At 38.4% G+C, this 27,832-nt stretch overlaps 1 protein-coding gene across 1 annotated transcript in view; it reads left to right on the top strand.

The window, feature by feature from the left end:
- Positions 1 to 27,832, top strand: part of ATG7 (autophagy related 7) — a 101,347-nt gene that overhangs the window by 58,933 nt on the left and 14,582 nt on the right. The gene's annotated exons all lie outside the window — the stretch shown is intronic.

Here is a 27,832-nt window from a genome sequence, read left to right as displayed (position 1 = left end):
AGATGTTGTGCAGCCAGGATGAATGCACCAGAGGTTTCAGATTTTTGGGTCTTATTTTCCTTTTTGTCAAACCTTTGCGCGTGTCACATTCTCAGCAAGTTTTTCCTCAACTTCTATAATCCCTGAGGTAGAAATGTTGCTGTTTTTTACAGAAAAAAAAAGCAGATTAACTGGCAGCTTTTGTGGTTTTGTTTATGTTTGGGAGCAGAGGGAACTGCAGTTCCATCAATAGCACAAAATATAAATGTGGACAGCAGTGCCATCAGTGCTCAGACCTTGTCACTCCTTCCTCGTTTGAGGCAGCCTGGCAGCCTTTCAAAGCTTGCTGCTGTCTGAAAATCATGAAACAGAAAAAAAAGCCCACAAATCAAAGATGCCCTGATCTCCTTCCAACTCTGCAAGAGCAGAAAGTCAGTGTGGCAAAAAGCAGATTATTTCTCCATTTTCCAGGGCTGCTCTGGTGTTCCAGGGCTGAGGCAGGGAGCAGGATGCTGTGGAATAACAACATTATTCCCTGGATTTACCCACTCCCAGCAGAATCCCTTGTTTTCCTGTCTGAATCAGTATTTCTGACTGAAATAAAGTGATTTATGAGCTCGGCAGCAGCTCAGCAAACAGATCAAAGGAATGGATGTGAAGATCAGAGCAAGGTGTCCAAATTGGGCTGGTCCTGGGTGGTTTTGGGAGGTGAAACCAAGCTGGGTCTGTGCAAGTTCAAACTTGGCAGGACTCGGTGATTTCTAATTAATTGATGAATTTCACAGAGGTTTTATTTCATCAACATAAAAAAAAATCTTTGCAAAAGACAAATGTTTTTCTTGTAGAGGAGCTGAGCAATCAAGTTCTTTGTGTACCTCTGCACGCTGGGGTTTCTGCAAAAAGGGAGTCATTGAAAAGCAGAGCCTCTTGCTGCTTTATTGCCCTACTAAAAATTGGGATTTATACTTTTTAATAACAATTTGAGAGAGTCAGCTTTAGTCAGCTGTATCCTAAAGCTGCAAATCTGAAATAATTTGTCATTTATTTTGTGAATTCCTTGAAAATTTTAATATTTAACTGTCCCAACAGTTAAATAAATAATAAAATAATACAATCTGCCTACAGAGATTTCTTGCTGCTTTTTTTTTATAGAAAAGCTAGTAAAGTGAATTATCACAGAGAAAGTGAATTATCACAGAGAAAGCAACATCTTCTGAGCAGGGCTGATCACTTCCAGGAGAATTAAGGCAAAGGGGAGCAAACTTGGGTGAAATTTGGGTGTCTTTTATTAATTAACAATACTGACTCTAAGGACCTTTTCAAATTTCAGGTCCAACAGCTTCAGTTTTACTCAGCTGTATCTTAAAGCTGAAAATCTGAAAGAATTTTTCATTTATTTTGCAAACTCCTTGAATTTAATTTTCTAATTTTTGACTCTAATTTTAATTACACTGAACTTTAATTTTAATTTCATTAATTAAATCTAATTAAACTTTTAACTTTAAATATATGTTTTTTTAATTTTATTATGTAGCTGCCCAAACTGTTCTGCCTGCAGAGATTTCTTGCTGCTTTCTTTTTTGATAGAAAAGCAAAGTGAATTATCACAGAAAAAGCAACACATTCACATTGGATTTCCCTCTGACTTCTTCCCAACACAAAACGAACGTGCAGCCTCTGTTTGAAATAATTAGTTGTGGTTTACTGGGGGAATTTTGGGACTTTCATGTTGCTCTAGCTTTTGATGAAAATTTCCCTGCGCTGCCTTATTTAATTCTGGCCATCTGGATGAAAAGGCTCTCTTAATCTTAAATACAGATTGTAACTCTTTCTTTTGGAGTGTGCTGCCATAAAATTCGGGCAGCTTTCCAGCTTTCTTCATTAAAGCTTTCTTTATGATGGTTTGTTGGCCATTAAATGATTGTTATGCACAATGGGCACTCGGTTAGAATCTGCTGGGGCTGGGAATCAGTTACAGCACTAATGCAGTTCTGTAATTAAAATAAAAACATGTTTATACCTGCTAGCATCTCCTGAGAGTGAGGAGAACACAGACTTGAAAGGCATCAATTTCTGCTAATAAGACGTTGAAGGGCTCTAAATCTGCCAGTGTTTTGTGCTGGGCTGTGGAAGTTGGATTTCTTTTTTTCCATAATAACTGGGTTTGAACCAAAATCTGTGGTTTGTGACAGGGATAAAAGGGCAGTTTGATTTGTCATAAATCTCCTCAGAGCTTTGATATTTTTTTGTTTGAGGTTAGAAAGAAATGTGAATTTCTTGCAGAAAAAGAGTGATTGGGGATCCTCAGATCCTTTCAGAGTTTTGTTCTCCTCTTCTGGGTTTTTATCAAGGAGCTCAATCTCACTCTGTTTTTTCACCTGTAAAGTTTTAAGAATTGTGAGAAAATTGCTTGCCTTCATATTATTTTAAAAGGGAGTTTTTAATGGGTGTTTGTGCCATTTACTTTTATATTTTGGCTGTTGGGAAGTTGAAAGAAATAAATGTAAGTTTGTCCAAGCTGCAGAGTTGATCTCTTATGGGCAAGTGTGGCATAGCTGATGTTGTAATTTAATCTGATTTTAGCAGTATTTTATGGATAAACTAAGTAGATACTTAGATTATCCATATTAATATGTATCCATATCCATAAATATTAAATGACCATTTAATAAATATTAGAAAATGTTTCTTTATAACATTGAAGTTACGTAGCAGCTTTGTAATAATTTTCTTCCTGAGCTTGTGTCTCCTAAAATTCCATCTTTGAGATACCTTCTGGTAAATCTGCACCTGCAAAACTTTCCTGGGGGCTGAATTTGTGCACATTTGGTGAGATGAAGCTGCTCAATGAAATAATTTCATTTTCAATTTTACAAGCATCCGTTTGGCTGGGAACCATTTTCTGCCCCAGCTGAGAACTGGAGAGATGCAAACGTTGTGTGTGCAACAAATTCCTGTCCTGCAATTCAGTGTTGGTCTGCTGGAACTCTGCATTCAGGAGGGCAGAAATTTGGTTTTTGACATCTCAAATTGGAGCTCTCAAATTAGTAATTAAAGCATTTCTAATGGACTAAAATGGATGATAATGTGGGGTTTGCAAGATGGTGCAAAAATCAAGGAAAGCTGCAGAATTTAAGTGCTTTCTCCCACGATTGTAATCAGAATTCTAACAACAATCCTAATCAATAAAACCATTTCTAATCAGAGTTGTTGATGATTTAATCAGGAGTTTTCAGTCTTATTAAACAAGTGAGGAACACAGACTGGAATAAAACCAGGATTTTATAATTCTGCCTTGTCTCAGCATGGGAACTCTGCCATTCTGCTGGACACACAATTGAGATGTTCAGGTCTTCTGAGGAAAATCTTCATAACTTTGAAATCCAGAGTTACCTGGAAAATCCTTTCTTTTCCTTTTTATGAGGTTTTTTTTTTTTTTATTATTTATTTAATACCTTTGTTGATTTTGGAAAAAGTAGAAGGCTTTTCTTGTGAGTCTCATCTTCTCAGCAAAGTGCCTTTGCCAGGAGTTTATTTCACATGTGCTCAGGCCAGTTTTCTTTTCACATATGTGAAATAACATCTTGGCAAGTGGTAAACAAAATACATGCAGCAAAGAGAAGGAGACCTGTGTTTTTCATTGAAGTGAAAAGATAGATTTATATGAAATAATCCTTTCATTGAAGTGAGTGATTAAAGCTAGAATAAATCAGATCTTAGAAGAGATTGCAGGGTAATTATGTAAGTTTTTAGCAAAAAGAGTTGATGGTAATGAGGCTTTCTGCTTGGGTTTGCCTGGGTTTTTCTTGGAAAAGGGCAGGGTCATGTGATGGTGGAGCACAGCGTGAGAGCAGTTTGCTACAAATCCAAACATCCCAAAGTGATTTGCAGAGCCCAGATGTTTATCAGGTCTCTCTTCTGGAAGGGAGCAGGAAGGGTTTTAGTCCAGGTTTCTCAGTGGTGGAGCTCCTCCTTTGTCCAGGGGAATTGGGCGCTTGTGCTTGGCCCACAGAGAATTTATGGCTGAGGAGAGGAAATTATTCCTGTGAGAGAAATTCTCCCTTCCCCCTGAGAATTGTGAGAAAAATTATCCCAAGTGATCCCTGGGAGGGGGAAAAAAATTTATATATGTAAAAAAATAAGATATAAAATAAATATATATAAAATAAATATAAATAAAATAAAATATATATTAAATGTATAAAATATAAAATAAATACATATAAAATGTAGAATATTGTGCCTGCTAGCATCTCCTGAGAGCTGCTGAGGATGAGGAGAAAACAGAGTTGAAAGGCAACAATTTCTTTCTTCTGCTGATAAGATTATTTTCCTTGCTGATAAGATTATTTTCCTGTTGTATTGAATCAATTCAGGAGTGTCCCCACAGCATTTATGGGACCCCCCAGAGATATTCTGAGGTGATTTTTTTATTATTGGCTCAGTTTATCAGAGCCTGGTACTAAAACCACCAAATTTCAGGGTTTGATCCCTGTGTGGGCCTTCACTTAAGAGTTGGCTTTATATCATATATACAACTTTATATACAACTAAAAATACAATTAAGATATTTTAATCACATATCTACCTGTCTGCTTCCACAGAATAACTAAGATTAATGATGTCGATTTAAATATTAGATCTTTAAATAATTAATTAAGTAATTAATAAACATAATTTAAAGTAATTAAATAAATAATTAAAAATATTTAATGTTTAAAAGATGTCTAAAATATTTAAATATTAGATACTTTAATCACATATCTACTTGTCTGCTTTCACAGAATAACTGTGAATAATGAAGTTGATTTAAATATTTGATATTTAAATAATTAAATAATTAAATAAGTAATAAAAATTATTTAAAGTAATTAAATAATTAAAAATGTTTATTATTTAAAATATTTAGATATTAGATATTTTTATCACATAGCTACCTGTCTGCTTTCACAGAATAACTGTGATTAATGAAGTTGATTTAAATACCTAATCCTTCCAGATAACATGATCATTTCAAAGGAGGAGGGAAAACCTAGAAAGCAAGCAAAACCCAATTTAAAATTAAAAAAAAAAAAATCAAAGCAAAATCAAATGTTGATCTTTATTTGCTGTGTGATAGTTCCAAACAGAAAACCAATGACATTGAAAGTGCCTGTTGTGAGTGGGGGATGCATTCTTTTACCATTTATTTCCCTAATCCAGCAAAAGAGAGGCATTTTCCAGTTTTTATCTCAGCATTGCTGTGCTCTCTGTGCTTGGCTGGAAATGCAGCTGGGCCTGATTGGACATGGGCACTTCCAGTCTGACAGCAGCACAACAAAAATTCACCGTGAATTAAAGTAAATTTGGCTCCTCTCAGCTCTGAAATGGATATGGCAGTCTGCAATTGGAGCAAATAAAAGAATGTTTTATAGTTTTTGTAGCTTTTATAGGAACCTGCTGTTGATCAAATATGTTAAGGGCGCTCCTAAGCAAATACTGGGAGATTTTGGAGGCTCTTTGCACAAAATTTGTACCATGAGCTCTTTTATGAAAGGGTTTTATTTCAAAAATCAGAATCAAAGAGCTGCTGAGGGCTGTGGCGCTCAGAAATGCTCATTCAGGCTTTCCTGTTGTGGTTATTGAGAATAAAGTCAGGGTTTAGGGCAAGGTCTTTCCGTGATCATAACTCTCAGTATGTTTTTAAACATATTATTTTAAATTTTAAACTAGGTTTTGCTTGCTTTCTAAGTTTTCCCTTCTCTGAAATTATCATGTTATCTGGCAGGATTAGGTATTTAAATCAACTTCATTAATCTTTTTGTGAAAACAGACAAGTAGATATGTGATTAAAGTATCTTAAGAGTGTTTTTAGTTGTAACTATATAAATCCAACTCTAAAGTTAATTTATTCCTGCAGTTCTTTCCAAAGTGCTGGCGAATCCTGATTGTATTTATATAGGTATCTGTAGTAACAATGAAATGCTGAGAAATTTTAATTTCAAGCTATTTAATGGCATTTCTCTAATGTCTTAAGGTGCAGTAACTTTGCAGCCACTGTCCCATTGCAAGGGCAATAAATAATGTAAATAATATCAATTATAACAGGCAGATCCTATTTGTATTTATATAGGTATCTGTAGTAACAATGAAATGCTGAGAAATTTTAATTTCAAGCTATTTAGTGGCATTTCTCTAATGTCTTAAGGTGCAGTAATTTGCAGTCGCTGTCCCATTGCAAGGGCAATTGTTGCAATAATTAAATCTAAATTTTTAGTTGTAATGATATAACTCCAACTCTAATTTATTCCTGCAGTTCTTTCTAAAGTACAGGCAGATCCTGTTGTTTGTATTTAAGGCAGGTATCTGTAGTAACAATCAACTGCTGAAAAATTATAATTTCAAGATATTTAGTGATATTTCTCTGTAATGTCATGAGGTGCAGTAACTTTGCAGCCACTGTCCCATTTCAAGGGCAATTGTTTTAATAATATGAATCTAAAGTTTTAGTTGTAATGATATAAATCCAACTCTTAAATTAATTTATTCCTGCAGTTCTGTCCAAAGTGCAGGCAAATCCTGATTGTATTTATATAGGTATCTGTTGTAACAATCAACTGCTGAAAAATTATAATTTCAATATATTTAATGGTATTTCTCTCTAACGTCATGAGGTGCAGTAACTTTGCAGCCAAGGGCAATAAATAATATAAATAAATATAAATTATATAAATAATAGCAGGCAGATCCTGTTTGTATTTAAGAGAGGTATCTGTAGTAACAATGAAATGCTGAAAAATTATAATTTCAATCTATTTAGTGGTGTTTTTCTCTCTAATCTCCTCACTTTGCAGCCCCTGTCCCATTGCAAGGGCTGTGCTTTGAACTATTTCAAACAATTTCCATATTTCCAGAGAACTTTACAACATGCAGCTCTGTTTGATTTGTTCTGTGGAAGGGAATTAGGGGAGATAACATCTGCAGTCTTGATGTGGTGCTTGCAGTACAGTTGTGTCCTTTTGAAGGATTAATTTAGAGCTGAAGCCTCTGGGGGATTTCTCAATATCTATCAGAATTTTCACACACAGGCATCTTGAACTCCTTGAAGTTAACTCCATTCCAGTCAATATCTTCAGGTTATAAATTAGCTCCTAATTAGCATGATGGAGTTTTGACAGAAATTAATGAAGTCTTGAGAGCTCTTGCCTGTGTAGGAGACTTTTCCCAGCTGTTCTCCAGAACTTCTCTAGGGAAAATCAGGGAAATTCAGACTTACCAGAGTGCAGGTATGACAAAATGTGATTCCCGCTTGCATTGTCTCACGCTCCAGCTCCGTTCTCCTGCCTGGAGTGCCCGTGGTTTCTCACATTCCCCTCTCCAAGGAGGAAAAAATTAAAGAAAAAATTGTATTTTCAGCAACTGGGACTCCAATATTCCAAACTTCTCCTTCGGTTCACTGAGAAATGCTTTTCTTTAGGGAAATCTGGCACAGGAGAGAAAACAAGCCACTCTAGCAGTGAAGATGGAGGTGACAAATTCACTTTGCTATTTATCTTGGTTGCTACGGAAAGGAATTGAAAAATCAAAGTATAGAAACTCTGTTGGAAGTAGCTGAAATAGATTTTTATCCATTCAACAGTCAAATGTATTAAAATTCCCATGCATTAAAATACTCATCTTCAGATATTTTGGGGTTCTTATGGGATAAAAACAACCCTAATTGCAGATTTGGACTGAGCCTCTTGTGTGCACTCAGCTCCTGAGCTGTGCTCCCAGTGACATTCCTGCTGCTGTTATTCCAGAGGAGGTTTTGTTGTTCATTCTGCAGCCAAACTGCTGGAGTTTCGTGTCTGTGGAGCCTCTTACCACGATTTAAATAGTGATTAAAATTGTGAATGTAGAAATGTCAGGCAAATATCCCAAAGCTGAGAGCTGGAGCTTGGCTCACCCTCTGCACGGGGCTTCAGCCTTTGGGGTACTCAGCAAATATTTGGGTAGAGCAGCAGAGGAGGAGTCTGGGTGATCATTTCCAGCTCCTCACACTGCAGCAGCCTGGTGTATTTGTGTTCCCCCAGATGAGGGCAGGAATGATGAATCTGACTCCATGTTCTTGGAAGGCTAATTTATTATTTTATGATATATTACATTACATATATACAATATATAATATATATATAAGATATAAGATATAATGTTATATATTAGTATATTTATATAATATATATTATATATTGTGATATTATGTATTATATACTCTGTTATTTTAAAGAATACTATACTAAACTATGCTAATAGTTTAGTATATTATGCTAATACTAATCTATACAGAAAGGATACTTACAGAAAGCTAAAATGATAATAATGAAAACTTGTGACTCTCTCCAGAGTCCTGACAGAGCTTGGTCCTGATTGACCAAAGAGTGAAAACAACTCACAGCAGAATGCAATGGAACAATCACCTGTGGGTAAACAATCTCCAAACACATTCCACAGAGCACAACACAGGAGAAGCAAATGAGATAAGAATTGTTTCCCTTTTTCTCTGAGGCTTCTCAGCTTCCCAGGAGAAAAATCCTGAGTGAAGGGATTTTATCAGAAAATGTGAATGCCACAGCAGCCCTCTCCTATTTCCAGGGAGAATCACAGGAAAGCAAAATTACAGCCCCAACCCAGCAAGGGCACAGGCTGCAGAATAAACTCAGTGCAGTGCTGGGATGATTGAACAGCAAAATCAGTTCAGTGATGGAAACTTCCTGCAGATCCACCTGCCTGTGTTCCCCAAGGAGCGGGTGAGGGGTAAATGCTTCCCTCTTCTTCCTCCTCCTCTCCCTCCTCTTCTTCCCCCTCTTCCCTCTTCTTCTTCCTCCTCCTCCTTCTTTCTCTTCCTTCTCTTCCTTCTCCTTCTCTTCCTTCTCCTTCTCTTCCTTCTCCTTCTCTTCTTCCTCCTCCTCTTCTTCCTTCTTTCTCTTCCTTCTCTTCAGTCTCTTCCTTCTCTTCCTCCTCCTCCTTCTCTCCCTGCTCTTCCCTCTTCTTGTCCCTTCTCCTCCTCCTTCCTTCATTCTTCTCTTGCTGCTTCTCCTCCTCCTTCCTCTTCTTCATTCTCTTTTTCCTTTCTTCTCTTCTTCCTCCTCCTCTTCTTCCTTCCTTCTCTTTTTTCTCTTCCTTCTCTTCCTCCTCTTCCTTCTTTTTCTCCCCCTTCTCCTCTTCCTCTCCTCCTCCACATAGTTGGAGGGTCCTGGTGCAATTCTAAGCTGACCCAGGCTTATTCTACTCTATTTTGACTTTTTAGTCAATTTTCCAGCTACCTGTGACTCAGAACTGGAGTTGTGGCATGTGGGCCTTGGGATGTGGGATAGAGATGGAATTCTGGGGTTTATTTTCTAGAGATACCTCTGTGGCTCTGGGTTGTGTAAGATGCTGACCAAAATTGAGTGTATTAGAATATATTTGAACATGGAAACTCAAGCTTCTGTTGTGTGTGGTGGTTTGAAATGTAACAGGGAAAAGTTTCTCTGCAAAGTGCTGGATTTTGGAAGTATTTCTGCTGTCATGCTATCTTAGTTTTAGTTGTCTTGAATAGAAAATATATAGCAGTCAGGAAATGGTTCTTTATTGTGTCCAAGCTGTCTTTTGAGGGATTTCAATAATTGAGGGGGATATTTTAATATTTAAAAAAAAATCTAATATCATTTGACTGTAAAAATACTCTTTTTTTCCTTTTTTTGCTAGGAGGAAAATAATCCTAAATTGAGAGGTGTCTTTAGCTTGTTTGCACTTGTTAGTCTTCACTAAATAAAACAACCTCCAAAGTGTTTGGTTTGACTGAATTTTTTCTCATAGTTAAAAAGACAAGGCTACACCTGTGCATTGTTTCCTTTACTCTAGGGTTTGTATGATATTGTTTAGAGGGAAGTCATGTCCTTGAATTGGTGTTGAATTGGTTCTGATTGAGGTTAAAATTAAAGAAAAGGGGCAATTTACAGGACAGGCTTATTTGTGTGAGGCTGAAGAAAAATCACTCTGCTGTCAGAGTGATAAATATTTATTCTTTAGTCATAAATATTTGTGATTTTACAAAGCAGAACTTTTGAGTTTTGTCCCCGGGAGTGTGGTGAGATTTTGATTTTAAATTTCCAGTGCAAGCAGAGGGGTCTTCACTCTGAGGATAATTTATAGGATCCTGAGGAATGGGTTTGGGTTAAAAGTGATTTTATTCCACACTTTCACACTTTTATCTAATTTAAATTAATTTAAAATAATCCTGTAATTAAGGCACTGCACCTGGAACCCAACATTTCTGTCTTTCTAAGCAGAAAAAGAGGTGGGGAAGCAAAAAGGTGAAGACAGTGACATTATCCCAGGGGAGATTTTTCCATGGGATGAGTTTCCCATACAATAAATCACCTCCAGGTGTCCCTAACTTAATTTCTTTCTATAATTCTATGCAAAACTCAAATAATTCTTGACATAATGAAAGATTTAAAGATGAATTAAGTATAAATATGAAGAATATGTGCTGAACTTTGTGCCTATAATGGAGACAGCAAGGTGAGGAAATTATATTTATAGAAATCGTGGAGCTTTCAAAAGACTGCAGAAATAGCAATTCTGGAGAATCAATGCATGTTAATAATTCAGAAAGAAAAAAGCAAAAGTACAAAAAAAGGAATGCTGGAGGTCAGTCTTTTCAAAATGTGTTCATGCAGGAACTCTCAGAAGCCTGGAGTGCTTGTGCTGAGGATTTGCTTTTATTTGATCTTTTCACCTGTGCACTCTGCAAATGCATCAGACTGTGCAGGTGTGGAAAATGGTTGCTGTCTTTTCTCTTTCCCCTGGAAAGAGCTTCTAATTCCATCTGTGATTCTAAAATAACCTGGGAAAAAACCAATTGTTCTAATGTGTGGTGAAAATATAAGGGCATGGTGGTAACCAGCACACCATGGAAAAAATTGTTTTCCACCCTAATTAGTTCCCAGGACTCTTAGAAAGTATTGCTAATAACACCCTGAGCTTTTTTTGTTGCCTTCTTGTTTTTCATTGGAGCAACAGAAGCAATTTTTGGAAAAATAAATATCATAGCTTATCTTGAGGAGGATTCTTCCTCCAGGGCAAAACCTTGCTAAGTTCATGAACTTCTTCCAACAGTAGGATTAAAATCTTGCTGGGCCAGATTTATCAAAGGCACTATTCCGTGAGTGAAGATGGGAACACGAGCAGCATTTCAGTGCTGCTGAGTCTTTACAAGCTCCTGCTTTGAATGCTTGCAGGAACAGGAATTTTGGCTCGTGAAACGTGGGGAGCATGTCAGTGCCTCTGCCAAGCAGCAGCAGCCTGCATTTCAGCTGCAAGAGAAATGCCAGATACTGGGATGTGTCTGGGAGCCTGCAAATAAATATTTGGATTGGCCATGTCTTTAAAATGCATTTCAATGGATTTTATGAAGGCTGGCATCCTTCCAGAAGGGCTGAACAAACACTTTGGGATCCCATCCTTCATCAGGGAGATAAATGCCAAAACTCTGGCTGACTTCAAAGGGAGCAGAATGAAAATCTCAGTCCCCAAAGACACAGAGTGATTTTTATCTCCTGAGCAGGAGGAGTTGTGTGATATGTGGGAATATTAGGATTTTTGAAGTCTAAGAACCAGATTAAACAAAAGAAATGAATCTAAAATATTGTGATATGTGGGAATATTGTGATTGTTGAAGTTCTGGGCAGGGTTTCTTTCATAGGCAGGAATCAGGACCTGAGTGATTCCTCAGTGTTCCAGTCACTGAAGGCACATGGAGCCTGGCCTAGCCTGGTTTGAGCCTGGTTTTAAAGATGTTTTCTCTCTTTAGATGTGTTGTTGAGCAGTCAGGGTGTAACAGCTTGCACTGAGCAAGAAAACTCCTTCAGTGATCCCCTTGCTTGCTCCACATGACTGCTTGCTCCAATCCCTGTTAATCTGATTTTTCAGCTGGAGCTGGTGACGTGGAGCAATGGGTGTGCTACAGCAGGGCTGGCAGGGAAGGATATACCTTGGAGTAGGGAGGGAAATAACCTTCTAGTAGGGAGGGAAATAACCTTCCATTAGAGAAGAAAATAACCTTGTAGTAGGGAAGGGGATACCTTGTATTAGGGAAGGAAATAACCTTGTAGTAGGGAGGAAAAATCCCTTTTAGTAGGGGAGGAAATGCCTTGTAGTAGGGAAGGAAATACCTTCTATTAGAAGGGAAGGAAATAACCTTGTAGTAGAGAAAGAAATGCCTTGTAGTAGGGAGGGAAATCCCTTGTATTAGGGAAGGAAATAACCTAGTAGTAGAGAAGGAAATGCCTTGTACTAGGGAGGGAAATAGCTTGTAATAGGGAGAGAAATAAACTTGTAGTAGGGAAGGAAATAACCTTGTAGTAGGGAGGGAAATAGCCTTGTAGTAGGGAGGGAAAAATACCTTGTAGTAGAGAAGGAAATACATTGTAGTAGGGAAGGAAAAATACCTTGTAGAAGGGAGGGAAATCCCTTGTATTAGGGAAGAAAATGCCTTGTACTTGGGAGGGAAATAGTCTTGTATTAGAGAAGGAAATACCTTGTAGAAGGGAAGGAAATAACCTTGTAGTAGGGAAGGAAATAACCTTGTAGTAGGGAGGGAAATACCTTGTATTCGAGAAGGAAATGCCTTGTAGTAGGGAGGGAAAAATACATTTTAGTAGGGAAGGAAATAACACTGTAGTAGGGAAGGAAATGCCTTGAAGTAAGGAGGGAAACAACCTTGTAGTAGGGAAGGAAATCCCTTGTAGTAGGGAGAAAAATCCCTTGTAGTAGGGAGGGAAATAACCTTGTAATAAGGAAGGGAAATAATCATGTAGTAGGGAGGGAAATGCCTTATAGTAGGGAAGGAAATAACTTTGTAGTAGGGAGGGAAATAACCTTGTAGTAGAGAAGGAAGTGCCTTGTACTACGGAGGGAAATAGCTTGTAGTAAGGAATGGAATAACCTTGTAGTAGGCAGGGAAATCCCTTGTTTTCTGGAAGGAAATGCCTTCTATTAGAGAATGAATTGCCTTGTAGTAGGGAGGGAAATCCCTTTTAGTAGGGAAGGAAATCTCCTTGTAGTAGGGAGCAAAATAACCTTGTGTTACGGAAGGAAATACCTTCTAGTAGGGAAGGAAATAACCTTGCAGTAGAGAAGGAAATGCCTTGTAGTAGGGAGGGAAATAATCTTGTAGTAGAGAAGGAAACACCTTGTCTTAGGGGCACCGAGTAGCTGGAAAAGCAGAACAACCTCTTGGTGTAGAATATTTACGTGCCAAGAAAAAGCTGCAAAACCTGGGGTGGCTGAGCTCACTCATTTGCTCTGTTTGAGCACACAGCTCCATCCTCAGCCATCCCCACTGCCTTTTGAGACTGCTGTGGGATTCTGGTTTGGGTCACCTTCCACTCCATCTCCCATTTTCCAGGCCCTCCAGGGAGGGTCTGGGGGCTCAAATTCAGCAGGGGCTGGAGGGGATTGAGTGGTCAGGGCAAAATGAGGAGCGTGAGCTCTGAGATCTGGTGGGGATTGGTGACTTTGGGCTGGTTTGGTGGGGATTGGTGACTTTGGGCTGGTTTGGTGGGAATTGGTGACTGTGGGCTGGTTTGGTGGATTTGGACTGATTTGGTGGGAATTGGTGGATTTGGGTTCGTCTGGTGGGGGTTGGTGACTTTGGGCTGGTTTGGTAGGAATTGGTGGCTTTGGGTTGATCTGGTGGGAGTTGGTGGATTTTGGGCTGGTTTGGTGGGAATTGGTGACTTTGGGCTGATTTGGTGGATTTTGGACTGGTTGGGTGGGGATTGGTGGATTTGGGCTGATCTGGTGGGAGTTGGTGGATTTTGGGCTGGTTTGGTGGGAATTGGTGACTTTGGGCTGATTTGGTGGATTTTGGACTGGTTGGGTGGGGATTGGTGGATTTGGGTTGATCTGGTGGGTATTGGTGACTTCGGGCTGATCTGGTGGGAATTGATGGATTTGGGCTGATCTGGTGGGGATTTGTGCGTGGTTTGATGGAAACTCTTTTGCTGTTCATAGCTGGATGCTTCTCTTGTTCCAAGCAGCTTTTCTTTCATCTTGAGACTCTTGGCTGTAAAACATTTTCTGGAAAATTTTAGATAAAAAGCCTAAATATAGCTCTTTGTGAACTTCCTCCTTCCAAATTCTGCACATCCCCTCTCCTGTGTCTCACTGTATCTCACTTTCTCTTCTGAGTCAGTGATGGCAGCCATGCCCATTTATAATTTTCTAATTTAAACAGAATTTTCTTGCATTGTGCCAAGCCAGGCACCAGGTTTTGTTTTATTTTAAGTTGCACTGATTGAGATCATTATTTTTCCTTCTGCACATTGCTGTTCACTACTCAGTTATTACATGGAAGAAATGATCCATTTGAGAATCATGGATTGAAGAGAAAATTTTCAGAAATTAACTCTATTATAAAACATTTAGGAGCAGTTGTAACATTAGTAACAATTATGTCTCCCACAATGAATAACCTGCTTATTTTCTTGCATTTCCAAGTCAGAATATACAGATATTTGTGGGGAGGATGTGTGCAGCATCCCAAGACCCAACTCATAGGTAAAGGTTTCACCTTTTGATGGGTGGCTTCTTTCTAGTTCAACAAATAAACAAAAAATAAAAAGTTTTCCTTTGAGCCAGAGATGGGGATTTCATTCAGCTGTGGAGACAGCTGATGTGCCTTGGGGCAGAATATGGGAAGAAACAGATGGCCATAAAAGGAGAAGCAGTAGAGAATAAAATAATTGAAAATTCCAAGCAAGAGTTTATAAATAAAATCTGTGGGAGCTTACTGTACATAAACAAAAATCTAAGGTAAGAATCCTGCATTTTGTTTGAATTTTAAAGGGAATAACCTAGGTAACTTGCTGGGTTTGCATTCACAGTCTGGTTTTGGGCTTTGTGCTCTGTGGAAAGTTTTGCCGTGTTCCACAGGGATGTGCACATTGTGTAAATTAAAAGTGTATTATTTTAAATTGAATCTTACCTGCATTTGTCTGCAGGATGTTTTGACTGTGTTTGTTATTAAAGTGTTTTCTGCTCATAAAAATTAATAACAGCGTGAGTCAAAACAGTTAAAAATTCAAATTGGCCTTGCAGTGTTGTGAACTCCCTTTGAATTTTGCAAATTCCTCAAACACATCCTCTATGTCCTTATAATGTCTGCAATTATAAATATTTCTCCTTAGGTAGAGGGATAATTTTTCAGCATTAAATAAGTGACTGTTCAGACTTTCTTTTCTGGCTCTTGGTCAAACATTTGTGTGCATCAAACCCAGGCGTTTTATGATTCTGTGATCTTGGTCATGATTTTAATTATTATATTTGAAAATTGATGATCTTGGTCATGATTTTTATTATTATTATATTTGAGAAGTCTTATTTGGGTGTAATTTGGATGTTCCTGTGGGTCCCTTCCAACTCCGAATATTCTGTGATTTTTGAGCACTGTGACAAGCCACTACAGCGTGCTGGGGTTGTGTGTCTGTCTGTCCCAAATTCTAATTTATGTGCTGTCAAAAAGGTATTCACCTCCTGAAACTGAACTTCTGTTCACTCATTGAGGGGGGGAAAAAAAACCCCAGTGTGTAGGTCAGCATAAAACATTGCATTTTGGCTTCTTTTCAAGAAATGCTCTTTATTTCTTGGTCGGCTGTTCCTTTCCAGCGTCTCTGAAGGAGGCAAACCCTGATTGAAAGAGCGCTGAGCACATATCAAAGGCACAGAGCCGTTTCCAGGGACGTTCCTTCATTTTTTGTGTTGTAAGAACAATTACAACAAGTTTGATTTGCGGCTGCTGCCAGAGCAGCTCTTCCAGTCGAGCCGACTTGGAGAAGGTTGAAAATACGGTGGGATCAGCCTGGGCTCCAGCCAGGGAGGGAAATTCTGTTCCTACTTGCCCAGCATGAGCGCAGAGCTCCCTCCTGCCCCTCTCCTTCCTCCTTCTCCCCCTCGTAGCCACGAGCACTCTGTCATGTTGACACTGGCACCGGAGCTTTTGGAGAGAAGCACTTTTATCATTTCTAATACACAGCCCGGGGCCAAAACAGACAAAGCAATTTGGGAGGACGAGGTTCAGCAGGAGGCTGGAATTCCCATTGTGCAGCCCTTTGGGAGTAGCAGTCTGGAGCAGGTTTTGATCAGTCACAAGTGATAAAAGCTGCCCTGCTTGGTCAGCTGAGCTCCACTGGGGTGGGGCAGGCTCGTGGCCACCAGTCCTTGAACACAACAATTGCTATCTGCTTTGTTGGAGCTGTCAGAATTGACCCAGCTCATTTAATCTGGTTCTTAACCTTCAATAATCATAATATTCCCACATATCACAATATTTGTGATTCACTTAGTTTGTTCAATCTGGTTCTTAAACTTCAAAAATCATTATATTCCCATATATCACAGTATTTAAGATTCCCTTATTTTGTTCAGTCTGGTTCTTAAACTTCAAAAATCATTATATTCCCCATATATCACAGTGTTTTAGATTGACTTCTTTTGTTTAATCTAGTTTCTTAAACTTCAAAAATCATAATATCCCCATATATTCTAGTATTTAAAACTCACTTACTACACTGGGGTGGGGCAGGATCATGGCTACCAGTCCTTGAACACAACAATTGCTATCTGCTTTGTTGGAGCTGTCAGAATTAACCCAGCTCCTTTAATCTGGTTCTTAAACTTAAATAATCATAATATTCCCACATATCACAATATTTGTGATTCACTTAGTTTGTTCAATCCAGTTCTTAAACTTCAAATCTTGTCATATTCCCCATATATGACAATGTTTCAGATTGACTTATTTTGTTTAATCTAGTTTCTTAAACTTCAAAAACCATAATTTTCCCATACATCCCAATATTTAAAACTCACTTATTACGTTGGGGTGGGGATAGGCACATGGCCACCAGTCCTTAAACACAAAAATTGTGATCTGCTTTGTTAGAGCTGTCAGAATTAACCCATCTCATTTATTCTGGTTCTTAAACTTCAAAAATCATTATATTCCCACATATCACAATATTTGAGATTCACTTAGTTTGTTCAATCCAGTTCTTATACTTCAAAAAATCATAATATTCCTACATACCACAATATCTGAGATTCACTTATTTTGTTTAATCTGATTCTTCAAAAATCATTATATTCCCCTATATCACAATATTTTTAACTCACTTATTTTGCTCAATCCAGTTCTTAAACTTCAAAAATCATTTATATTCCCACATATCACAATATTTAAAACTTACCTATTGCATTGGGGTGGGGATGAGCTCGTGGCCACCAGTCCTTGAACACAGCAGTTGTGATCTGCTTTGTTAGAGCTGTCACAATTAACCCATCCTGCTTAGTCTGGTTCTTAAACTTCAATAATCATTATATTCCCATATATCACAATATTTTAAACTCACTTATTTTGTTCAATTGGGCTCTTAAACTTCAAAAATCATTATGCCCATATATCACAGTATTTAAGATTCCTTCATTTTATTGAGTCTGGTTCTTAAATTTCAAAAGTCATAATATGCCCACATATCACAGTATTTGAGATTCACTTATTTTGTTCAATCTGGTGCTTAAACTTCAAAAATCATAATATTCCCCGTATATCACAATATTTCAGATTGACTTATTTTGTCTAATCTAGTTTCTTAAACTTCAAAAATCATAATATTCCCACATACCACAGTATTTGAGATTCACTTAGTTTGTTCAATCCAGTTCTTAAACTTCAATAATCATAATACTCCAAATATATCATGATGTTTCAGATTGACTTATTTGTTTGATCTAGTTTCTTAAACTTCAAAAATCATTATATTTCCATACAACCCAATATTTAAAACTCTGTTATTTTGTTCAATCCAGTTCTTAAACTTCAAAAATGATAGTATTCCCATATATCACAATATTTAAAACTCAGTTATTTTGTTCAACCCAGTTCTTAAACTTCAAAAATCATAATGTTTCCACATATCACAATATTTAAGATTGACTTATTTTGTTCAATCCGATTGTTAAACTTCAAAAGTCATTATATTGCCACACATCCCAATATTTAAAACTCAGTTATTTTGTTCAACCCAGTTCTTAAACTTCAAAAATCTTAATATTCCCACATATCCCAGTATTTCTCAAAGATGCTGGTCCGGATTTTGCGCAAGGGATTTTTTCATTCCAGCACCTTTGTCCTTTATGCTGTCAATCGCCACAGGCTCCTCCACGTTTTGATCTGTGCATCTCATGACCAAACTCTCAGCTTGTCTCAAAAATTATTTTATTTTATTTTATTTTATTTTATTTTATTTTATTTTATTTTATTTTATTTTATTTTATTTTATTTTATTTTATTTTATTTTATTTTATTTTATTTTATTTTATTTTTAGTCTCCTCTTGAGCTCTGTTCCCCAGTGCTGGCACCTTCCTTCCCCTGCAGGATGCTTCCACTCTGCAGTGATTTTAGGACCCAGCCAATAAATCTTTCATCTCAGTTTCTATGAAACACTTCCAATAAATCTCCTTGAACTCATTTTCTCAGAGAGCTGTCAGCAATAATCAGACAACCTAAACATGTTTATCCTCCAGTCTCACTGCTGCATGATTTCATCCGTTTAGGTGCTGCCCTTTCTGGAGATGCTTCTAATTTCCCTTTTTTATGGATTGTAAATCAAAGTGACACCACCATATTTTCAGAGTAACAAAAATTCCCTTTATTAGTACATAATAATTGTGAATAAGTCAAGGAACACAATTCTATCCCATTGTCCTGCTGGTCTGATGTCCTTTGAGCTCTGTTACAAACACGAAGAAATAGAAATGCAGCACTTATCCCATTGTTTTTAGTAACCCTTGACTCACTGCATAATTTTCCATAAGTTTTTATGGCACTTTTCATCTTTGCATGAACTTTTATAATTCTAATAACTTGTTACTTGTGCTGCCTTTTGAGTGATTTGTTGGGGTTTGACTCCTTTCTTTTGTTAGCAGCAGTGCCAGAACTGAAAAATCAGATTTCCCCCGGTGAGATAATGGGATGTGCCTGCCCAGCTCTGAACTTGGGATCCACGTGAATTTCCTTTCTCCTTGGTGTGGGAAAAGTTCTAGGCTGGAGATAAATCCCTTTTGGATTGGCTGCTCTAAATAAAGCAAACAGCAATTGTCTCCAAAGCAATGGCACTGATGTTATCACTGGCCCAGATTAGAACTTGGAGGCATTGATGGAGATAAATAATTTATGTTATTGAACCTGATCTTTTAGGGTTTTCTGTATGTGAAAAATAAATCCTGCTTAGTTCTTTATTGAGACATGAAGCCTAGACAAAGCTTTTGTTCAGAAGGGATGAAGTTTAAACCATTTATTAAATGTATTTTTATATATTAATTAATAATTTGGTAAAATAAATTGTGTCTTTATCACACGCAAAGCTTAAAATTCTCCAGAATGCAAAATTAAGCTGAAGGGAAGAATGGAAATTTCCATGTAAATTTAAAAACTCCAACAGAATCAGTCCACCTTTGGTCATCTCGTGCTCCCAATGAGACAGAGAGATCCAAACCAGTAAGACTTGTGAGCTAATGTATTAGCACCCAAATAATGTGTGTAATCTGCTAATTAGCACCCAAATAATGTGTGTAATGTGCTAATATTAAATATTTTGCTGCTTTTGGGACATGAACCCAGCTTTGTGGAGCAGGAAGAGCTGTTGGCTGGTTGGGAACATGGATAAAAACCTTGCTAGAATATTTTAGAAAGAATCCTGCTACCTGCTCCATCCTCTTAGCAATGGAGACAGCATTTAGAATTCCTGCCCCAGTTTGGTCTGTGGCCCTCAGTGGGCACTGCAGCTCCGTTTGGAGATGTCTCCAAGGATTCCTAAACCCAAACAGCCCCATAAAGGATGTGCAACACAAAGCACACTTTTCCCAGGAGCAGGATTCCACCCAAACATCCTCACTGGGAGCTCAGAAAAGTCAATTTTGTATTTTCAGACCCCCCTTCTGCATTAACCTATCAAGTGCTACTACTTTAGCACAGAAGTTATTTAAGAGCTGTTATGTACCTCTGATATTTCTCTTCTGGTGTGATAAATAAAATCATCATTATTCTACTGAAGTTCTTTGTCCTCAGAACTGTATAAAATTTTTATTTTGCAACTGAAAGCTGAGGTTTTGATTTCCTCCACATCAGGAATGGCTGCTTTTCCCCATTTCATTTTTTATTATAGGTAGCAGAAGATATTTACTAATGAGCTAAATCTGAATTAGAGACATTCCTCTCTGCCCCTCTGCACAACATTTAATATAGAATTGTGAAGATGAAGCAAAGTTTGCCTTCATCTTTAAAGTCATGTCTACCTCTGATATTTCCCTTCTGGTGTGATAAATAAAAGCATCATTATTGCACTGAAGTTCTTTGTTCTCAGAATTATATAGAATTTTCATATTGCAACTAAAACCTGAGGTTTTGATTTCCTCCACATCAGGCATGGCTGCTTTCCCCATTTCATTTTTCATTATAGGTAGCAGAAGATATTTTCTAATGAGTTAAATCTGAATTAGAGACATTCTTCTCTGCCCCTCTGCACAACATTTAATAGAGTTTAAAGATGAAGCAAAATTTGCCTTCATCTTTAAAGTCATGAGCTGTTTCTTCCACAGATAAAATTTTGTAGTGACCAACACCTGGCACAGGCAAATAAATATAGTTTAGTTGCATTGTAAAGATTTTTATATTTCAACTAAAACCTGAGGTTTTGATTTCCTCCACATCAAGCATGGCTGCTTTTCCCCATTTCATTTTTTATTATGGGTAGCAGTAGATATTTTCTAATGAGCTAAATCTGAATTAGAGGCAATCTTCTCTGCCCCTCTGCACAACATTTAATATAGAATTGTGAAGATGAAGCAAAGTTTGCCTTCATCTTTAAAGTCATGTCTACCTCTGATATTTCCCTTCTGGTGTGATAAATAAAAGCATCATTATTGCGCTGAAGTTCTTTGTTCTCAGAATTATATAGAATTTTCATATTGCAACTAAAACCTGAGGTTTTGATTTCCTCCACATCAGGCATGGCTGCTTTCCCCATTTCATTTTTCATTATAGGTAGCAGAAGATATTTTCTAATGAGTTAAATCTGAATTAGAGACATTCTTCTCTGCCCCTCTGCACAACATTTAATAGAGTTTAAAGATGAAGCAAAATTTGCCTTCATCTTTAAAGTCATGAGCTGTTTCTTCCACAGATAAAAGTTTGTAGTGACCAACACCTGGCACAGGCAAATAAATATAGTTTAGTTGCATTGTAAAGATTTTTATATTTCAACTAAAACCTGAGGTTTTGATTTCCTCCACATCAAGCATGGCTGCTTTTCCCCATTTCATTTTTTTATTATGGGTAGCAGTAGATATTTTCTAATGAGCTAAATCTGAATTAGAGACAATCTTCTCTGCCCTTCTGAACAACATTTAACGTAGAATTGTGAAGATGAAGCAAACTTTGCCTTCACCTTTAAAGCCATGAGCTGTTTCTTCCACAAAATCCCTGCAGCCATGTGGGGATTGTCCTTTCCCTGCTCATTTGGGAGCTCCTGGGCACAGCCTGGCTGAGGGGGCTCTGAGATGGAAATAAAAGGGTGGAAAAGCAGCTTTGACCTGTGTGGAGAGAGGCAGTGCAGATGTGTTGTAATACCCTTCCCCCTGAGCAGACATGACTAAACAGACTTTGTCTGCTCCCAACAATTAAGGAGTTTGCAGGGCCCCACGCAAGTTCCAGCTTGCTCCCAACTGGGAGAGGAGTTTTTCACTTTGTGCACAGATGTTTGAGCTGTTCCTGGGCTCTTCACTGGGGGGTTTGCTCAGGAACTTTTAATTTTTCAAGCAACACTTCAGTCTGCACTGCCAGCCTCAGGATTTTTGGGTTCCCTGGAAGCAGGTCTTGCTTTTTTGTGAGAACAAAGCCAGAAAATGCAGTGCTGTTTATTCATGGCCACAGCAGCTTTGGTGACACCACGACTCACAGGAAAACCCTGAGAAGCTCTGCTCAGGTTCTTATTTATTGTGGAGACTCCTGAGTGTGAGTCTGGAGCTCTGCAGGGACATCCCCAGGGCAGCTTTTGCACAATGAATAAGAGACGGAGCAGGGAAATCACTAATTAAAGCTCAGCCAGAAATAAGGTTTATCTAGTATTAGTTTTAGGGATTATTATACCTTGTAATTATGATGTTTTTATTATTTGCCTTGGTTATTTCTGCTTCAATTTCAGTGAAGTTCTCATTTTCTCCAGCCTAAAATTTTGAGGTTGTTTTTAATGGGCAGAGAGTAGGAAAGAAACGAGAATGCATAATTGTATAATTGAGTATCTCAGGGATATATTTTCATTGTAAAATGGGTGTTGTTAATGAAGTGAAAATCCTCCAAAATGAGGTTTTCCATGGTGGATGAGTGATCACCTGCTGCCCTGGCACTGAGGATGGGGTTTGGAGGACCCAGAGCTGGACACACACAGGGATGGTGATGATAATGATGAAAGGGATTTTGAGAAGGGCTTTGTGCCCTCACATCCCTCCTTGTCTCTGGTGATTGGAGGAGATTTCTGAGCCAGTCTGGAATCCTGGCTGCTCTTCATCCCAGAAAATGAAGCGTGCAGATGCAAACCTGAGATAGGATTGTTAAGGGCTGGGTGGGTTTTGTGTTGCTGGTTAATGTGGTGGAACTTTTGTTGTTGTTTTTGGGTTTTTAGTGGGGCTGCACAAAGAGATACAGAAATTTCCATGAGCAGCTCCTGCCTTACATCACCAACCTCACTCTGAACAATGTTTAGGGATCAGATCAGTGGGGAATGAGTACACCACACTAGGACAGCTTCATTTCATCCTTCAGAAACCTTATGAACTGAAAAAACATCTCCTCGACTTTCAAAACAAGAATTACATAGCATGGGTTTGTACTAATTATAGATTATTTATTTATTGAAATAATTAGACAGCATTTGGTTAAATATTTAAATTTGCTGTGTAGGTTTTTCAGCTGGAGCTGCACATGAAAAACAAATGCCACCCCTCTTTCCTATAGCAATCCCCCTCTGCCAGCAAGAAATAAGCTTTAAAATAAAAAAGATTCAGCTGAGATGCTAAACTCACTGGAAGATTAAATTTTTTGACATCATAATGGCAGCACAGCTTAACTTGTTTAATAACCTTATTTTTAGATTTATTTATTTATTTATTTATTTATTTATTTATTTATTTATTTATATATAAAGAGTTTGAATTCAAACAGAAAATGGTGAAACACTGCAGACTCTTTATATATATATATATGTTAAATAGATAATATATATATATATATAAATACTGCATTGATAGTTTGTCTTAAGAAAGAAATTGCTTTGTAAAAGGAGGTTATTCCTGTAGGTGAATTATGTGTGAGCAAGAAGATTTTTAAAACTTGCTTTATCTTAAAGAGTGCACTGATAGAGCTGTGATTTGTAAAAAATCACCCCTGTAAACAGTTTATTCTCTCCATTACAGCTGTGTGTGTCTGGAATAATTTATCAATTTATTTGCCTGTGCCAAGTGTTGGCCACTACAAAATTTTGTCTGTGGAAGAAACAACTCATGGCTCTAAAGATGAAGGCAAATTTTTCTTCATCTTCACAATGCAACTAAACTGTATTAAATGTTGTGCAGAGGGGCACAGAAGATTGTCCCTAATTCAGATTTAGCTCATTGGAAAAGATCTTCTGCTGCCCAGAATGAAAAATGAAATGGGGGAAAGCAGCCATGCCTGGTGTGGAGGAAATCAAAACCTCAGGTTGTAGTTGAAATATAAAAAATTTATACAGTTCTGAGAACAAAGAACTTCTGAGCTCCCAGTGAGGATGTTTGGGTGGAATCCTGCTCCTGGGAAATCTGTGCTTTGTGTTCCATGTCCTTTATGGGGCTGTTTGGGTTGGGGTTGGGGTTTTTTTGAAGTCTCTGCATTACACAACAGCTGAATGCAGCCCTGGCATTTTGCAAGGACGTTCCATTGAGCCAGGAAAAGGGATGTGGGGATTTGGTGTGGAATCAGGGTGGGAATGAGGAGGTTCTGGAGCTGAACTTGGGATCCCTGGCAGTGTCCCAGGCCAGGCTGGACAGGGCTTGGAGCAGCCTGGGACAGTGGAGGTGTCCCTGCCCATGGCAGGGGTGGCACTGGATGGGCTTTGAGGTCCTTCCAACCCAAACTATTCTGGGATTCTGTGATTGCAGAAGTGTAATATGATTTTAAATATTTATAAAAGAGTATAAACCTGCTTTTAGGTTGGGGGGAGTATATATAGATGTACATTTTAGATAGATAGATAGATAGATAGATAGATAGATTAGATAGATAGATAGATAGATAGATAGATAGATAGATAGATAGATAGATAGATAGATAGATACATACATACATACATACATACATACATACATACATACATACATACATACATATATACATATAGATATAAATAGAGATATAGGGGAGGTATATATATAGATATAAATTTTAGATAGATAGAGAGAGATAGAGATAGAGATAGAGATAGAGATAGAGATAGAGATAGAGATAGAGATAGAGATAGATAGAGATAGAGATAAATATAGATATGTATAGATATATAGATAGATACAGATAGATAGATGTATAAATATATAATTTCTATAATATAAAATATAAATATATCATAATTATAATACTATAAAATATATAATTTCTATAATAGCTATTTTATAATATTTAACTTTTTATTTATATATATATCATTTTTTTTGGCACCTCTGAAGGTGGCACTCATGGCATATTCTATGTTCCAAAAGCTGCTGGGGCCTGCTCCTCCTGGCACCAAATGGAGCAGGATTGGCAATTCTGGGTGGGTGCACGGGGATGCATCCCTGCTGAGTGCTGATGGAGCCTGGAATCACCTGGGAATCCCAGCAAGAGAGGGATAGCCCTGAGGGTCCTGCAGTGTTTGACCATTTTCTGTTTAAATTCAAACTCTTTTAATTGTTCAAAATTATTCAGAACAACCTCATAAGAGTATTCCAGATCTTTCTTTGCAGGGGAAGGAGAGGTGAAGTGACAAAAATGAGATATTTAGGGTAATGTAGTTTTGGTGCCATGAAGAAGTGAAGTTTGTCCTCACAGTACAGGAGACCTGTTGTTTGTTTTAGGATCAATTTATGGCCAATCCATTGAACATCCCAGTTCTGTATTCCCATTGTGAAACCACTCTCACTCTGTTTGCTGCCTGCAATCAGATTTTCCAGTGGCTTTTCACTCTGTCCCTCTCAGCTGGACTCAGGAGTTCTCTGTGATCCCAGAAACTCCTGGAGCTGCAATCAGAGCAGGCCAGGAGATCAAAGGCACCCCAGATGGAATTGTGAGCCAGAACAAGCTGTAAACCCTGCAAGCAGCTGGGAGCTGTGCTGGGGCACATCTGGGACAGCCCCACCCAGAGCTCCTGGGCTGCAGCTGGGCTCTGCTAAGCTGGGCAGGACAAACCTGGAATCACAGGGCTGGTTTGGAGCTGTGTTTGTCCCTCTGAGCCCAGCTGAGGAGGTGCAGCAGGGTGGGCTTGGTCTGGGGTCACTGAACAGTTCAGTGCCCTCAGAGACACCAAATGGTTGGGGTGGTGATGGACTCTTCCAGCAGCTTTGGGAGGAGTCATCCTGTGGTCATCTGTGGTCATCTGTGGTCATCTGTGTCCATTCTTGGTGCCCATGGCCACCAATGACCACCCATGGTCATCCAGTGTCCATCCTTCATCCTTCCATGGTCATCTGTGGTCATCCATGGCCATCTGTGGTCATCAGTGTCCATCCTTGGTGATGACAGCCACCAATGACCACCCATGGTCATCCAATGTCCATCCTTCATTCTTCCATGGCCATCTGTGGTCATCTGTGTCCATCCTTGGTGACCACAGCCACCAATGACCACCCATGGTCATCCAACGTCCATCCTTCATCCTTCCATGGTCATCTGTGTCCATCCTTGGTGCCCACGGCCACCAGTGACTACCCATGGTCATCCAATGCCCCTCCTTCATCCTTCCATGGCCATCTGTGGTCATCCATGGTCATCTGTGGTCATCAGTGTCCATTCTTGGTGATGACAGCCACCAATGACCACCCATGGTCATCTAATGCCCATCCTTCCATGGTCATTCATGGTCATCTCTGGTCATCCATGGTCATCTATGGTCGTCTGTGGTCGTCTGTGTCCATCCTTGGTGACCACAGCCACCAATGACCACCCATGGTCATCCAATGTCCATCCTTTGGTGCCCACAACTTCCACCATGTCCCCATCAGCTGAGGGACCACCTCCCTCCTTCAGGAGCTTGGGAGAACATTGTTCTGCTCCTGGGAATGGAAAACCAGCAGCAGAGCAGGAGGGCACCCACTTGGTTACAGCAGCTCCAGAGAAAAATTCAAATTAAGCAAGATTTGATAACTGGGACACAACTGCTTGCAGACAGTCTGTCAGTCCAGCAGATGTTGAAATTCTGTGGTCAGAAAATCAAAAGCAATTTTAAAAGGAATTGCAGAATCCAGATCCCTGCAAGAGCCTCCAGGCCCAAAATCTCTGCACAGTCTCATCAAAGTTCTGGTTTGTTCCATTTCTGTGTTAATTGAAGTGCCACAGGGATAAATCTGACACTTGGACACAGGTTTGCAGCAGAACCTGGGTTGGAAATATGGTTTTTAATCAGTACATAAGGTTCTGAGTGAAGTTGAGTCTTCCTGTGTTGTTTACTGTTAATTTATTGATAATTGATTGTTATCAATAAATAACAATAAATGAACAATAAATAATTTATTGTTATAAATAAATTAACAATAAAAGAACAATAAATGAACAATAAATTATCAATTATTGATAATTTATTGTTATAGTTCATTTAATGTTATTTTATTGATAATTTATTGATAATTTATTGCAAGAGCCTAGCAAATGTTTCCAGAGCAGGGCAGGTGCTTACAGAAGTCTCTCACTGCTGAGGCACCTTCTGTTTTTCAGGTTTTTCTGTCCATTTGTAACCAAACCAACCCAGAAACCTGATCTGCCTCTTCTATTTCTAGAACATCATTACCTTACCTTTAATTACTGGGGTTTATTCCTCTTTGAGCTTTTATCCCAGCAACTTGCAATTTTCTGGGTAGTATTTATTTTGAAAAAGCTGATGGGAAAAGTGACAGGAAATAATCAGGAGGGAAACTGGCAGTAAGATTTTAAAACAAATGGATTTATCTCCCCTAATTTCTGCAGCATACAACATGAAATAAATCTGATAATCCACTATCCTCTGAGCATTTAACACTGCAAACTATGTTATTTAATTCCCTCAATTCATATTTTCAGAAATTATTTCAGTTTCTAACTCTATAAGGAGCATTCCTCCTGTAAAAGAGGAGAGAGGAGGAAGCTTTCCCTACCTCCTTCTGCCTCCCCCACAAGACAGAAATGTTGTGTACACACACATGGATCTCCATGGAAGCAATGATGAGAATAGTGAGGTCACTGGGTAAATCCAACTTTTCATGGATTCATATTTTGAGTGCATTTCAATTTTTCTGTTCCTCGGTGCATGAGGGGGAGTTGGGTGATGCTAAAGCTGTGCACAAAATTCTCATTTTAAGTGACATAACTGCATGTGGGACATGTGCTCGTTTTTGTGCCAAATGTTCTTTTCTGATAGTGGGAATTGAGCTGAGAAGGATCCCTGTCGTTGGGTTTGGCATTATTTAGAATAATGTATATTTTGCTTGTGTTTGCTGAGGGTAGAGTGGGATTGATCAAACTTGAAATGCTGAAAC

This window comes from Melospiza melodia, chromosome 10, assembly GCF_035770615.1.
Source record: "Melospiza melodia melodia isolate bMelMel2 chromosome 10, bMelMel2.pri, whole genome shotgun sequence".
Classification (NCBI taxonomy): Eukaryota; Metazoa; Chordata; class Aves; order Passeriformes; family Passerellidae; genus Melospiza; species Melospiza melodia.
Note: the sequence above shows the minus strand (reverse complement) of the source record. Positions and strands in the feature narration are given on the sequence as shown.